The 16803-nt window shown below is 36.7% G+C and overlaps 1 long non-coding RNA gene across 2 annotated transcripts in view; it reads left to right on the top strand.

The window, feature by feature from the left end:
• Window positions 1-16803, top strand: part of LOC135578222 (uncharacterized) — a 74663-nt gene that overhangs the window by 18569 nt on the left and 39291 nt on the right. The window contains exons 3-4 of one of the 2 annotated variants that reach the window (XR_010469597.1): window positions 561-619; window positions 1513-1618. This is a non-coding gene — a long non-coding RNA (uncharacterized LOC135578222). Of the gene's footprint in view, window positions 1-560; window positions 620-1512; window positions 4333-16803 lie in introns of those variants that run through there. The other variant, XR_010469596.1, reaches the window with a different exon arrangement.

Raw genomic sequence — 16803 nt, 5'->3', positions numbered from 1 at the left:
CCAGTTTCTTAAATGGAAAGAGGTTTAGGTTGGCAGGTGGACCTGTAAAGTCAAGCATTGTAAACCGAGTCTTGCAGGACACTCAGCTCCTCAGGCCAGGTCATACCAGTCACTGAAGGGAGGAAATAAACTATTAAGGTACCCATGACGAATTTTTTAGCATGAATCATAAAACTTTCATAAAGAGCCTCGAACAACCTTTTTTAATGAATTATCTTCAATCATAGCAATTTGCTTCATTAATGTTTAACTGGACAAATGACAAAAATATGTAGCTGTGATTCCTAAACATTGATATTCAGAATTATTTAAGCTGAGTATGGCATCTACAGACTGCTATGGTTGCTTGCAAATGTTCACATGCACAAAGAAGTGAATTTTCTACCACAGCAACTGCAGGGAAGCAGCTGGCTGCAAATGAGAATATCATCATTACCTTAAGGTCCAGAAGGAGACATTGTTGAAATAATAAAGGCTTACAATTTTTTTACTTATCTTGCAATTAAAATAACCATTTTCTTAATAGGAAATTTGGATTAACAGAGGTAAATCTGTTGCAGGATTCATACTTCATTCTTCACGCTTATCATCAGCCTCAGGGTTGTACTTTACACTAAAGGTAAATTTATACATAATTTATTTAGGGCTCATTAATTATTAATAAAATTTTCATGTGTGTTACAGGTGTATATGGCATGTGCCATGAATGATTATGAACACCTCAATAAAATGTATTATATTAATTTCCTGTCTATGGCTACAAATGATAAAGTCACTTGTCAAATTGAAAGTCATCTTTTTTAAACAGTAATTTTAAAAAACACGCTAAGCGCATATTATATATTTATCAATTATTTAGAAATGTATCTTTAAAGTTTATGCTCAGCAGTTGGACAAATGTCATGTGAAAATATACATTATTTCTATATTTTACAGTTTCTTGCATAGAAAAATGGTCTTATGTGCAATTAACAAATGATGCTATAATTATCTTTTGAAAGATATGTGCTTCATTTTGCTGTAATATTAATAGTGCAAAGTAGAACATCACTAGGTAGAAGAACTAGGAGTGGTTATTTTCTCCTTAAGTGCTGCTTTAGGCACTGGTAGACTAATTGCAGAACTTATTTTAAGTACTGTGAAGTCAAGGAATGAATATGTCCCCATTAAGTGAAACAGTGTGAGTTTCAATCTGACTGAATTGGATAAAGCAGAGACAGATTATTGTGAAAGGCATATGTTTTCTTAAGTGAGTAAAGCCTTCTGAAGGTATTGTTTGCTAGATAGGTCTTTTTCCAAAAAAATATGGTTTTGGGGCATACATGCCTGTATGCACATAGATACAGAGTGCCATGTGATTGCAGCTGTCGGTTCAGCTCAAAAGTTAAACTATGCTGTTGATGACATAAATCTGGAAGCAGCATAAAAAACAGATGAACTTTAGGACTAGAAAAGTAGTATTGAGATTACAGTTAACAATAGGTATCAGTAATATTTTTATTATCATTTCAGGTCCCATCAGCTGAATGATGAAATAAGATGCTCAGGCATGAAAGTAGATGACAGATTTAGTGACATACAAGAAATTGCCGACAGATGTGACTTTTGGATGCATGAGGTGAGATATTTCCTTTTGAGATCAAGATAGCTCCACTACCAGAAATGGAATTACTACTCTTCACAGTCACTAAGAGATGAAGAACATAAGGAACAGCCATGAGCAAGATAAACTGCACAGTAACAGTTCTAACTGTTCAATTTATTTTTTTATTTTTTTCCGTGTCAGGAAGATTTACATTTTTTAAGACTTTCTGTGGGATTTATACATGTCTACAGTGTCTGGAACTGAATCTGACTGAGGTCATCACCTTAGGTTACTTTTATAGCCCGTAGAGGAAAGTAGCCACTTTGAGTAGGAAACTGATTTGCTTAGATCTGTATTTAGAATGAGTTGAATCCCACAGAGAGGAATGGAGAGACCTTGACCACCAGTCTAGTAACTTACCTGGAAAATGTCTCTCCTGGTCCTAACATCCTTTTCACCTGATTGAGGCATGAATGGCCTTGGGTAAACCACATCCCAAATTGGTGTTCTAAACATTCTGCTAATGTTTCTTTTAGAGAAACCGTTCTTGTTTCCATGATCAGGACTGTGGTCACCTTGGTGCAGGGCAGGCAAAGATGAGGGCAGCTGGTTCTTACTGAGTTTTTCCTGGCTTCTAAGAGTCCCATGGACTGGTCTGCACATAGGACTCAGTGGAGCACAGCATAAATCCCTGGCTACATTTTAAACACGTTTTTATAGTGCCTGTCTCCCAGCCTTCTTCCTGCTCATCTGCAGTGAACATCAGCTTCAAATGTAGTAAGGATCCTTTCAGCAATTAAACATCCACGGGCTCTTAGTCACATGGCTCATTCAGGACCTTCTTATCTGATTAAACCTCAAAGGTAAAACTGCCACAGAAACTGGTATGAATTTGAATTACAATAAGAATATTAGCTTTGGCTTTCAGTTGAACTCTCCTAGCAGCTCAAACTTGATTATTTTGTGGTAGCCCTTTTTCATAATATTTTAAAATTTGTTATGGCACATCATCATTGCATAAATGTGCAAAAATTAAGAATAAAGAAAGTAACAATCCTCAAACATTGTTATTAATACTGAAATTAACTGAAAATACACTCCAGTGAAACATGACCTCTGTAAACAACCTGTCCTAAAACGGTTGTCCTACAGAGGGTTTTGTGTGTGTTGAATTCGGTACTTTATCTTGTGGAATTCAGCGTTTATCTCTGGTATGTAAAGCTTCAAATCTAATATGCGTGTACATTCTGTATGATGAAGCAGGAGGAGGGAAAGCACCTGTAGAAACTCTAGAGAGAGAAAAGTCAATATTTTGTTTTCAATTCAGTGTGCAAGTGACGCAGAATTTAACCCAGACTTTAAAGCAATGGAAAAAAAAAAAAAGTGTGAGTGTCATACTCACTGTGATTTTTAGATAAAGTAATCCTAAAGCATTTCTCAAAAGTATAGATTAAATGCTCATTACGTAAATGTACTTCCTCATCAGTCTGTTGTTTGTTCATTTAGATAAAGTGGTACACCGTTTCCTTGTCAAACCACTGCTGATCACAAATAAATAATTCAACACTGAGATACAGTTGTCCACAACGAATGAAAAAGGGAAACAAATTGGAAAGGAATATCAATAAATTGACAATATTAAGTTTCAATCAACTTTCTCTGATTGCATAATTAAAGCTTGTAGTTTGTGTAAGAGGAAGGGAAAGGTCAACAGTTCTGAAGCATATTCACATTTGATTTGCTACAGTTGCACATAAAACCTTCAAATTTAACCAAAAAGTGCCCCAGAATAACAGAAAATACTGTCTCTGTGACCTCATAATATTAGTATTATTGTTGGTTTCAACAATAAGCAACGGAGGCACTTAGCTTGTATATTTATGAAGCATTTACATTGAAACATTGCAAAGAAAAGAAATAATATTATTGTCTGTTGTGTTGCATCTATTTTGTTTGGAATTGCATCTCAGGGATGCAATAAGAGCAACTTTTATAAGAGCAACTTTTGAGAAAGAGAATAGAATCCCTGTAATAGCCACTTGTAGAAAATCCTGACCAAAGGGCAATTTTTTATCCAATCTTTGTTCTAATATTGATTAAATCAGTCAATGGAGAAAAAAACAGACAAACGAGCAAACAAAACTATATCTATTCTGTTTATTTGGTTTGGAGGTGTTTTGGTTATTCAAATACATTCCTTCATCTTTTTGTCTGTATTTAAAAGGTAAAAGTCTCTTTGCATTGTTATTACAAGATGTTTTTCTTAATCCGAAACCATGTGTAACCTTTGAGAAAATGGGCAAGCATGGTTTTAGTTTTACACTGCTGGCTATTCTACAGAAGCTGTTGCTAATGGATAGTCACCTTGTTCCTTGCCTTCCTATCTCTCACGGAAGTATTTTCTCGAAACAAGACACTGATGTTTCAGCAGAGATTTTTGAAAAAGAAATGGAAAAGGCTTTGTGATGTTTGTGACATCTTTGTTCAAAACCTGTTTTTTTGTTGTTTTTGTTCTTATTTTTTGTTTTGCTTTAAGTTGGTTGGGTGTTTGTTGTTTTGGGTATTTTTGTGTGTGTTTGTTTTTTTTTTTTTTTTTTTAATTAGATTAACAGGATAAATTTGGGATTATTTTTTGGTGAGGCTACAGAGTAACTCAGAAGCTGATGCAGACTTTTCCAACTGTTTTCTTTACCATATTTCCATAATACAGAAAATAAAAGCCACAAATAAACACTACAAACAAAGAATGTGTAGTAGCAATAATAATAAATCAAAGCAATCTTTTGTTACCAAACCCTGAAGGTATCCCTTAGCTGACATTTAGATATTTACAATAAAAATATATATATTTACACATATATTTTGTATTTTTTTAACATTATTTTATTAGTGTCATTATTAATACAACTGGATGAGGAAACAGAGTTAGTTGGATAGCACGAAACGTTCTGTGTTTCATTTAAACATTTTTCTAGGCTACTGCTAATTAGACTTGAGGTTTTTAACTGTAACTGCACATGTTTCACTTTATTATACAATTAGGGATGCAATATTAATATTTAATGTTTTCATTAGCTTTCCTGTATAAAGGATTGCATCTCCTACAAACAACTAAATCAGCCATCCAGATTCCCAATGGTCCAATAAGGAAAAATCAAGTTTACATCTCTGTTAATGTAGGTTGAAAATAGGTTGAAGAACATTCTGGGAACCAAGAAAATTTTCTTCTATGCCAATGTTTCCATATGTGGAATGCAAATAAACATAAAGAAGAGGAGAAATCAGGAAGAAAGTGGAGAAGAGCAAGAAATGCAGATTTGAGTAAGGAAAGTTTGAAGACATTGCAGTTCAAGAGGGTAGAAAGTTATGGCCCTGACTTCTCCTGGTGTCAAAAGTTAAATTGACTGGTGGCTCAGGAAGAAAGTAACAGGATGCTATCAAGCAGGCAAACACCAAATTAAATTTACATGGTATATGGCTCTTTGCCATTGGGTACTGCAGCAAAATCCAGCAGGCATGGAAGAAAAAATATTTAGAGAAAATTGCAAAACAGTGTAAAAAGCAATTCTGTTCACATTTTAGACTTAATTTCCAAAGTAAAAGAATAAAGAAAGTATTGCTAAATATTAATAAAGGTTGGGGCTTTAAAACACATCTAAAACCACCACAGGTCTGGAATTAACATACTCAAGATGCAGTGAAATAGTGCAGTACAGGAATCACCTCATAGACATGTTTTCATGAGACAGCTGAACTATCCAAACAGAAGACACAATCTTCCCATGTTCTCCCTCCTTTTTTCTGCCCTCATCCTCCATTCTGCACTTCCTTTCTACTACCTCTGCTTCTAGACACATACGTGATCCTTCCTTCACAGTAGCTCAGACTCTCACATGGTTGCACATGAGTTCATGTCACTGCCCTGCCTGTTACTCAGCTATAGTGTCATCAGATGAGCCAAGTAAGCAGCAGAAGCTTGCAGAGGGGAAGGAAAGGAAGAAGGGTCTTCCCTTTTCCTCAGTAATGCATTATGGATTTGGCTACAGCTGCTTATGAACACTTACCCTTCGAGATACAACTGTTCCGAAATTGTCTGATATTGCAGCTTTACCCAGGTCCCTGTGCTTTTATTAATAACCACTCATAACAGCTGCTTATGTTTCAGTGTTCTTTTTTCTTGTTCTTCAAAACAGGGTTCATAGCTTGCCTAAGGGAAAGAACAAATTACTTACTGACAGTGACCCCAAGGCCCCACAAAAATCCAAACTGGTAGGATGTGGAGAGTAGTTAGCCTGTCATGCGTCACGGCCTGAGAGATCGCCAGCAGGCAGTCTGCGGGGTCTCTGGCAGCACATCCAGGGATGCAAGGTACAGCACTCGGTATGTGTGTTGGGTTTGCAGACTGAGCTTTACAATTGATACTGTTTTATCCAAACTCTGAGTCTGGGGCAAATCTGCCTTTCTTTTTACAATTACCTGTGAAGACGATGGAAAGCCAGAAAGCATTGCAGTTTTCTAAAATAAGTAGGAAGAACTTCCCATGCCCCAAAGTTTTTCTGTGACTACTTTGGGATACATATTTCCATGATACATGTTGTGATATGTATTTTCCCACAGATTTTGGACTCTGTAATCATGTTTTTGCCAGATGATGATTTTTTCCTGCCATTTGTCACTACTGATGCTTTTGTAACTTCATTAAATAATCATGAGCTCTGTGATAAAAATATCCAAGAATATGATCCTTTCCTCCTAATAGACAAGTGGCCCTTTTAACTTTGTTTGAGTGAGAGAGCTGGATATCTTGCTGGGATGTGGGGAAGGATGACATGAAGTAGGAAGTGACAGAGACTGCTGTTCTTTTTGGGGACAGCTGCATATATTTTTGTCTATGACATTTCTCAAGGTTTCTCAGTACTCCCTGTCATTTATAAAAGAATTAATACAAATGAGGCAGAAAATGATGGTCTGAGGAGAAAGTCTGGCAAGGAAACTGTCTTTCTAATTTATGTATTTAATGTATTTAATTGTTTTTTGTAGTTCAATTATCAGTGAATAGCTAAAATATTTTTAGATATTTACAATTCATACAAAATAATTCCTGGGCACTTTCTTCCACTCTCCTTTTAAGTGGTGGAAATTAAGGAAACTTTCTTAAGTGTTGAAAAACAGAATTCTCAAAGCAGTCCTCAGCTGCGGTCATTGAGTTACACAGCCTTACTGCTCGTAATATGGAGATTGACATATATATGACAGGGTTTGTCATCCAGTGGTATCTGAAACTGATGGTGTATAGAATTGATGAGCAGAAAGTCCAGGTTCTCTTTGTTCGTCTCTTTTCTGAATGTTGCTGATCGAGTACACCAGAGAATACTTAGGTACTCTCTCACCTTGTAATATTTGCTTTAGACCTAATGTGTTTTACAGGTTAAAAATGTTCCAAAAATTAAGTGCCATGGAAGTTTTTAAATGCCTCCCCAAAGGGAGGCTTGAGACAAAACTTGTAAGGGTCAGGAAAGTAAGAAAATTGAGGACACAAGTTCCAAGATAACTTTTTTCCCAAGTTTTAAAAAAGAGAGTCCTGGCATTTCAAAGCTAACATTACCTACTCATGTTTGGAGCACTGTGCTATTTTATCTGGTGTATTTATTGAGGGCTATTGTGCTTTGTGTTAATAACAAGAACTGTTTGGGTTGTTTTCTGCAGTAACTGAGCATTAATAAGGAAAGAAAATATTCACCTGATAAATTATCTTTAAGTCTTTATTCTGTTTTGACACTCATCTCTAAATTTTGAGATGTTACTGGAAAAAAAAGTGTGACTTGATAGTTGTATAAATAAATTCTAAGAAATTACACAATTAGTTGTAATGAGGGAAAGAGGGGGAGGGTTGATGCAGATCCTTCAAAGGGTAACACATTTCTGTATTACCAGGAGTAATCGATCCCTCATGCTCACTTTCCATTAGAAGAGAGAAGTAAATTATTTTTCATTCATGGGCTTATCTAAACTCTCATCTTCCATTTTTTCAGTAGGAACAGTCTGAAGCAGATACGATCAGCCTTTTATCAGTCAGATAAGATGTCCCCGTTCTGTTGTATTAAATCATCTCATTAATCACCAGAAAAGTTGCTTGCATATGTTTGGAGTTGTCATGAGCTGCTTATCAGTACTACACTCTTCTGACAGAGAAAAACCACTGGTGGATAAAGTGTAACATCCCATCAAATAGGTGTAACATCCTACCAAAAGATAAAACAGTAAAATAGAGGCATCCTGCTTTGTTGGGGAAGCTATAATAACTGTGAGCCTTGGTTGCAGTGTGAGTATCTCACACTGCAAGTACTGGTGAGTACTGGTGCTCAACCAGCATGTTCAGAACTTCATCACAATTCAGGTGACACTGTCCAGTCTCCACAATTGAGCTTTCCCTCATGGCTGCAGAAATCTCTGGGGGCGTCACCAGGTGGTCAGGAGCTGCCTCTGGCTCTTTGGAGTCCTTGTGTCATTGTGCCATGTGTCCGTGCCCAGGGACTGGCTGAGGGGACTGCGGGGCCTCTGTGAGGAGAGGCTGGGGGTGCCCCATGCCGGACACAGACAGTTCCAACCACCCACCACAGGGCATGGCTGAGTCCCACAGACACCGTGGGGGTGCCTCTGGGAAAGGGCAAAGGGTGGGATGGTAGTGAAGAGTGAGGAAAAGTTGTATGAGAAACAAATCCATACTGAGCTGTTGAATGCAAAATAGTTTTGAGTCAGTGTACAACTGAGATTAATGTTAAAAAGGTTTGATTCGTTTCAATAACATTATTTTCAATTTCTTGGTATGTTTTTTTCTGTGGATTTTTTTTTAATTAATATTGCTTATGGATGTGAGTTTCCAGACTAGAATAAATAGTTTAATGATAAATAGAATTTCACCTGAAGTGAATAAAGAAACATTTCAGAAAGTACATTATAGGTAGCACAGTTTATTGTGTTCTACCAGGAGCAGAAACACCAAGTTTGTATGACTAGATTTGGCAAATAATGAATGTGCTTGAGCTGCTCCTGAAATCTTCCCTGGCTTAAGCACACAACAGAGGCAAGTTGTTCTGTGCCTATACTGATGCGTCTTCTGTTATGTACCAGCATAACCAGCATTGTAGTGGTAAACTGTATTCCCCAAAATCTCACTCTAGAGAGGCTCTAATGTACCTAATGTAGCTGACATTATTACAATATCTTTTTACTTTTTCTCTCTGGCACTGCTGCCTCAGGAATATCTGCTCCATGTGGCTTGGAAAAGGAGAAATTAAAACTGTTCTGTCATTTTCAGATGGGTGAGTGCTTCCCAATGTCATGCAGTGGTTCCATCTTTTGTTTGACTTAATGGCAACCACTTCCTCACTGATCAGGTGGTGAAAAAAATGAAAAAGAAGCAGCTATCTATCTGAAACATCATTCTTACAGTTACCTTCCTCCTCAGAAGTGAGTTCTTGTTCATGGTCATCAACCAGATGTTCATTAGACCTGTAAACAACATGGTTTGTCAAAGATATCTCTTCAGTCTATGCTCTTTACTAGAATATCCAAACCAGTCTCTGAATAGTTTCCTGGCTGCACCTATTCTGATTTTAAGTTTTGGGGTTCAGCTAACCAGACATAAATTTAATTTAAGGGAAAAGAAAGTTTGTGTTTTGCCCCTTAGTTCACACCCCAGTCTACTTCTACTTGATTTGTAGGCAAGACAGAGATAGGTAAGATATAGCACATAATTTACATTCATTTACCTATCATCTGCCACCTCAGCCCTGTGGAGACTTCATGGGATGTCTAAGCTTTGAGTACCTTTCCAAGCACCTGGAAGGATCTTGGTCAAGGTGCGTGGAGAGTGGGGTGACCTCTCTCCTCCTAGCCCGGGGCTGGCCACATGCAGGAATGGGACAGTTTCAGCTGGTGTTCAGTGACTTAGTTTGTGGTCTTTTATGCAGTCTGAGCAACCATGTCATTGCATCTAACCTGTGAGAGAAAAAGAAACTTCATAGAATACAAGTAGTCTAATAAAAAACATGTTTTAGGAGGAACTCAGTAGTCATACAGAAAAGCAAATAAATCCAGCAAAGAGCTATGAATCATATCCAAACCTGCTCTCTTCTGTATGTATGTTTTCGAAGAGTTTATAAAGAAGCAAGTTTTTACTTTCCTTTTGGAAAAATTGTCTGAAGAATACAAGGCTTTTGGTCACTTAAGTTTTTCTTTCCCTTCCTTTGCTAGTCTTGCTTCTTATGGTGTGTGACACCTTTTATAAGGTTACAAATGAGGCGGTGTTCATTATTGTACCAGCCATGAAGATCTAGGAAGGCAGTTTAGTTTTTGTCCTCATTTTCTCACTATCCAATTCTGCTATTAATTGGCAACAAAATAAATTCATTTTCTCCAAGTCTAGTCTGTTTCATCTCTCATGGTAGTTGATGAATGATCTTCCTGCCTCTATCCTGACCCACGAGATTTTTATCTTATTTTCTCCATGTCCTGTTGAGAAGGAGGAGTGAGTGAGTGGCTGGGTTGGTGTCTGGCAGTTGGCCAAGGTTAACTTGACTCAGATTTTGAAGAACAAAACCTTTTAGATAGGTTACATATTTTGGTCAGACTGAAAGTTCAAGGTAGGCCACAGCCTGCCTACCAAATACTTGTAGCTAGATACACTATATTCACTCAAATTTACCTGACTCTTATGCATATATTTACCTGTCTTAAAAAGAAAAGTGTTTCAAATCATATCAAACATATCTTTTTAATGGGTTTGACATATTGCACATATAGTAGTTGACAAGTATGTGAGCTGAAAATAATTTCTGAATACTAATATGCTGAAATGTGTTCAAACAACATATTTGTCTAACAATGAAAAACAACGGCAACAACAGAAACACACTGAATTTCTAAATCTGTGCCTGAAGAATATGCCAATGGAAAAATGGGTGAAATGTGCCTGACAAAAGATAAAATCACTCTATAGACTTTTAAAACTATTTTTACCCATCATACATCCTGGAAAATACATTATAAAAAGTATTTACAACATCATACAAATTAATATGCACATCTAGTCCAGAAGTTACTGAAATTCCACGGGGTGAAAAAAGACCTCAAAAGCAAAGAAAATCCACCAAGAAAATGATAACTCAAGAAGGTTTGGGTGCATGAAGATCCCCAGTTCTCTTCATCACCTGTCTATGCATGCAAATAAATCGATCTAATTTGTGTCACACTACCAGTATCTGAAAATCGATTATTCAGTATTCCATTCTAGTGTAAATGTGTGTTTTCCCTCTTTTGACACCATATGATTTCATTGAAAACCTCATCAATCAGTGTTCACTTTGTTTTACGGCAGGAGTCACTGACTGAGAAAAAGCTTGGAAACTTGTTACTATTAAAGTTTGTATCAAGGATCAGGAAAACCTTGTTTTTCCCAGTTGAGGACTGCAAATTTATTTACATGGTCTCTGCCACAGTAGAAGCAATCTGGGATCTCACATGATCAGGTTAGCTCTTTCCTACTGAAGGTCTGTTCTCAGGTAAATTATTGACCACTGTATAAGGGGTTTTGGTTCAGTATTCTGATAATGATGCTGTCATTAAACCGTAAATCAACGTTCATTGCTGCCTGGCTGTCCAGTGTTTTATTATGAAAGTTTAGTACAAACCTTGGATCTAAAAACCTATCCTTCACTTGAGACTGTTGATTTTAAAGTGACAAACTAAGACTGATTTCTCAATTGCTTGTCACAGACTTTATGGGTCCAGCCCTGAGGTCCTGTCATTGTTAAATCTCCTATTGACTTAATTTAAATGGAAGTCTGCAGCGTCATGACTGAAGATACAATTCTGTTTATCACTTCACCCCAAATATGAAGTGAGGCAAAATTCACCACTGAATATATTTTGTTTTTATAGAAGGTGTTTTACTAATTACTAAATCTAGAGGAAAATTGTTACTAGACAAGGCAAGCAGATGTGCCTGGTGTGATGAAGCACTGCTAGGAACTCTACAGCTACCTCTGAATTGTGGTAATCTGAACTCACCTGCAAGACAGAGCCCTGCTTGAATCAATGTATACAAACATACTGTGAACAAGATGGTGAAGCCACTGACACAGCCACGCTATCATCACCACACATCACGAGTATTGTATTTGCTAGGGGTACTTACCTGCTGGCTATGCTGTTTCCAGGATGATTTCAGCCACACCAGAATAGCAAGGATATGTAATGACACGTGGCTCTGGAAGCAACTCTGTCATGGTGCTTGAACATCTCTGTACTGGTCTCCCTCCACAGCTGATACACTGGGACAGAAATCCTGGCTCAGGTGCAGCCAGTGGGAGCTCTGCATGACGGTTGTAGAAAGTGTTAGGGAGGTGCATTGAAGTGTTTCTGTTGAAAGCAGTGCCTTTTAAGTAAAAGGCCACATTTTAATGGTGAATGACTGTGAGGGTATGTCCTGGAAACATGTATTCTGGATTGTTTCCTGGCTATCAATGAAGCAATGTTTAAATATGTCTGTTTCATGAAATTTCAGAACTTAAAAAAGGCATCAGAAATTGCCTCTTTGATCCATTTTCGGTACAGATGTGAAGGAAAGGGTCCACTAAGCCTTAAACATGACTTGGATAAACTGAAGTCACCCTCCTGTAGAGTCTGATGTGCTGATATGACAAATAGACATTTGTCAGACTAGTTTTTCCATGTAGAAGTCTTCTGCCAGCCTCAGGAAAACTGCACTTGCGAAAATACACCATACAGTTAATATCACATATTTTCTGACTGTTGTTCTTGATGTTAACTACAATTAAACAGAATGAAATAATTAACAATAGCATTGCCACACTGCAGTCTCTCAACACATAGACATTCTAGTGGGACAGGACAGCAAGACCTTCAAACAGCTGCAAGGAAGGAACAGCTGACAACCTTTGTTGGTGTAAATGCAAAATATACATTCAGTGTACTTGTTTTATCTTTTGTTCTAACATCTGTGACTTAGTCTATATGCCACCAGCAATTACTTGTAGAATTCTGGTAAAGAAAATAAAATATGATTACAAGTAGGAAAGCAAATATGATGAGTTATCATGGGCATTATAGAACGAGAATACTGATCTGGCACTCTTAAAATTGCCTAACTACACTGCAAATGCAATCAATCAGCTTTATTTGTGTAATATATTAACTCCTTTTAAATAATTTTTTAGATATTCTAACAAAATATGTCCTTTATTATATCAATTCTCATTGTATACGCCTCTCTTGGTCTCTCTGGTTCTCACTTTCTCTAAAAGCCCTGTTTCTAGGAGGGCTCTCATATCAAAAATGTTGCCCCAAGCTGTTACCACTTCATGGTTCATCTGGCAGGAAATGGAATTTCAATTGGAAGGGAGAATATAGGTTTTCATGAATGCCTCTTACAACTGAGTATCAAAATTCTTTATTCTGTACTCATTTTCAGGGTAATTAAACTGGGTCAAAGAGTGAGAAGTATTTGGGTGGTTATGTTCAAAATGCATTAACCTCTGCATTGTTGTAAGGATGTCTTATAATAGTGTCTCATTGTTTAGTAGTATGTGCAATAATATTTTCTCCTCCTGTAATTACTCTTACTCCTTAATTGCCTGTCTCTACTGCTCCAAGTGTCAGATTTCCAACAGAAGATGCTCTTTTTAAAGAAGCAAAGTGAATCATAAGTTGAGGGATTTTCCATCACAATGTTTGATGCACTAAAGAAAGGTAGGAAAAAGACTGAGTTCCAGATGAGTGAATAAATGCCCTGAGTAAAGCATGTCTGCAGTCACCTGAAGTGTAGATTTTTCGATTTTACAAAATTGTAATATGTTAGTAATATTATAGTTCATACTTCGACAGGTTTGTTTATTTGTTTGTTTGTTTAATTTACTTTTTCATTAGTTGGGTTCACTACCAAGATCAGTAAAGTCACCTCTATACAAAAACTGTTTTCTGCAACACATTGTTTCTCATCCTTCTTTACCTGTGTAACCTAGAGATTGACCTATGTTGGTGTTTTGTTACAAAAGCCCCTTTCCAAGTGGGGTTAGCTTTGATACATAAAGAGCAAACATGAGATATTAAACTTTTTAATCATATGAGAGATTATATTTCCCTTTGTTGGTGTCTGTCACCTCTGTGAACTAACATTGCCAAATTTGGAGTTAAAGGAGAAGAGCTACTTGATAAAAATTTAATTTTTCTCAATTAGACTTTAATTTTTACTTTGTTCAATATACACCAAAAAATAGTTCTTCATAATCTCTTCCTTATTAAGATTAAAATGATAAAAATGTAATTTACTTCAGTCATAAGGATTCAGGGTGTAGTTCTTCCTTTGTGCTTAGGCAGGTGTAGTACCTTTGATGTCATCGGTGTTGTAACAGATTATAAAACAAATCTATGTGACATTTGTCATCATCAGAGGTCTCTGACATAAATATTCAATCCATGATGGCCTGATCATGTCAACATTTTTAACAGAGCGTACAATACATTCAACATTAATCTCAATGATGTGGAAGAAACAAACAAACAAACAAACAACAAACAACAAAAACAAACAAACAAACAAAACCAGCAATAAACCTGACAAGTCTCAGTCATACTCTGCTGGCTTTAATCAGACGAGTTAATTAGGGATTTAATGATTCCTTTGCATCCAAATATAGTTCAAATATTAAGAAAATGAATTTTGTTACATATAGTAGTGAAATGTACAATGGCTGGTTTCTGACAATGAAAAGATGCAGTTATGGTGTGAGTCCAGTGGCAGTTTGTTTTCTACAGGATTCAAATTGTATCACCCTGCAGAACTGCCGAGAACAAAGTGGAGCTTTCTGATAGCAGAAACATGTCAAAAAAGACTTTTATATTGTGTGGGGGAAAAAAAAAAAATCAACATTAGTTAGGAAAAGAGTTGAATTTATAAAATTATGTGATAAAACTGGCACAGAAAATATAGAAAGAATAGCTCTGGTATGACTGGAAATTGGTCAGCCAGGAGGGAAGGAGAATGGATTCTAATGAGCATACTACTACACCAAGCTTCAAAGAGAACCGTATGAGAAAAATTTCACTGAAGGACAACTGCAGAAATAGTTTGACGTCTATGTTTCCCCAGGGGATATACAGACTGACAGAAAGTATTCATTCTGTAGTTGAGGATTTCAGAGAATTGATACTGCATCTAGCACTGAATCTCAAGACATCAGCAAATCCAAGCTCTGCACTAAGGCACCCTTTAAGCTGCAGCTATATCTGGTCCAACCCAGCAACTTTTTTAAAACCAGAAATGAGTTAGTTAGAGGTTATAGTCTCTAGAAAGCTGTAAGTATTTTTTTTTCTATAAGACTCAGCTTCCCCCACATGTAACATCTTTAGGCCACGCCCACAGTACAGTGAATACAACTTTGACAGCATCTCCACCAAATTTCACTACTATATGTAACGGAATTCATTTTGTTAATATTTGCACTATATTTGGTTGCAAAGGAATAATTAAATCATTAATTAACTCATCTGATTAAAATCAGCAGAGCATAACTGGGACTTGTCAGTTTCATTGCTGTTTTTTTTTTTTTTTTCTTTTTTTTTTTTTCACATCGTTGAGATTACTTGTTGAATGTATTGTATACTCTGACAAACAGTGCCTGTTGCAGGTGATGGTTATAGTGGGTGCATTGATATTAGCTGCTCAGTGCACAAGAGGGGTTCCCCTTTTTGGTGCATATTTGCTTTATGTCTATACATCAAGTCTTGAGATATGTCCATGAGGACATCACTGCCATGCTCAAAGCACTTTTCTCCATTTTAGATCCAAAGTTTCAGATGCAGAATGGAATAAAACTTAGAGTCAGTACCACCCTTGCTATGCTTGCAAGGTCCTTTTGCAGTTCATGTTCTTTGCATGGAAGGTGAGGACTTAGTACCAGTTACTGGTGCAAACTCTAATGCCAGCAAAGACATGAAGTTGTCATAAGGTCCTAGAACAACCACAGATTGCAGTGAACCAAACCCCCTTCTTTCCTGTTTGCACTACATCATTCAGTAATGAAGGTATACCTTGTGAGTCAGCTGCTGGTTAATTTTACGGTTTCATGGTAAATAGAAACTTTATTTTAGATTTTCCCCTTTATTTTCATTACATCTCTCATGTGGTGATATCAGTTAAAAGACATTAAACAGTCAGCTGATAAGGCAAATACTACACACATGACAGTGCCTTCCCCTTACAATTCCAAGGAAGGAACTATTAGTCTGTCATTCCCAGTGTCTGCTGCATGAAGTCCTCTTGCACAGGAATAAGGAAACAAATATGGCACATTACCATACTTAATATGGAACTGGAGTATAGTCTGGCTGACAACCTACCTGCAGTAACATGAATATATTCGTGGTTTAGTAGCTTAAACTCAGTATCTACTTACACTACTCTCCATTTCACTTTCCCTTTGTCATTGCTTTATTTCAGGTAGGAAAAAACAATGAGAGCGACATCAGTTGATGTTCTCTAGATACAATCTATGCATGCTCCAGAGAGTGTTGCACTTCTGGTGTTGGACAGATAAAGGATATTAGTAGCTTGCTTGCTCTGCTAGATCTCTATTAATATACAATTTGACTGTTTTTTCTTTGAACTATAGCTTTCCTTAGCCTGACAAATGCTCGTAACATTTATGATTTAATTTTACCTCTAGCTTTAATGTAAGCAGATATAGAAAATGAAAAATCAAAACTATGCACCTATTTCTCTCGCTTTATGTTTTTTTTACTCAGTGTCTCTAGAAGTAGAAGATAAAGTAGACTGCATAAAAATTTATTACACATTTCATCCAAACAAAAAACCTGTGTAGTGGTTGTTCAATTCACTCTTAGGTTTGCGTTTGATTTGATCTGAAACTGAAATGTGGGCAAGTACAGAAGTACAACTTAGAGTAGATATGTTTTTCATTCTGGAAACATTAAGAATAATAACTTCATAAGAAAGATATATCAATTTCCAGGCTATTCTAGTTATTTTAAAATAGGCAGTCTAGGTCCTGTCAGAAGGACCTGTCAGAATATACAGGATGAAATTTACTTCTGTAAGGACATGTAGCATAGCAATAATTTACTGAAGGATCTGACCTACCCATACTAATTGACTTCTTGGTTAAGAGGATAGAAGA

This window comes from Columba livia, chromosome 1 (assembly GCF_036013475.1).
Source record: "Columba livia isolate bColLiv1 breed racing homer chromosome 1, bColLiv1.pat.W.v2, whole genome shotgun sequence".
Lineage (NCBI taxonomy): Eukaryota > Metazoa > Chordata > Aves > Columbiformes > Columbidae > Columba > Columba livia.
This window is presented reverse-complemented; position numbering and strand designations above follow the sequence as displayed.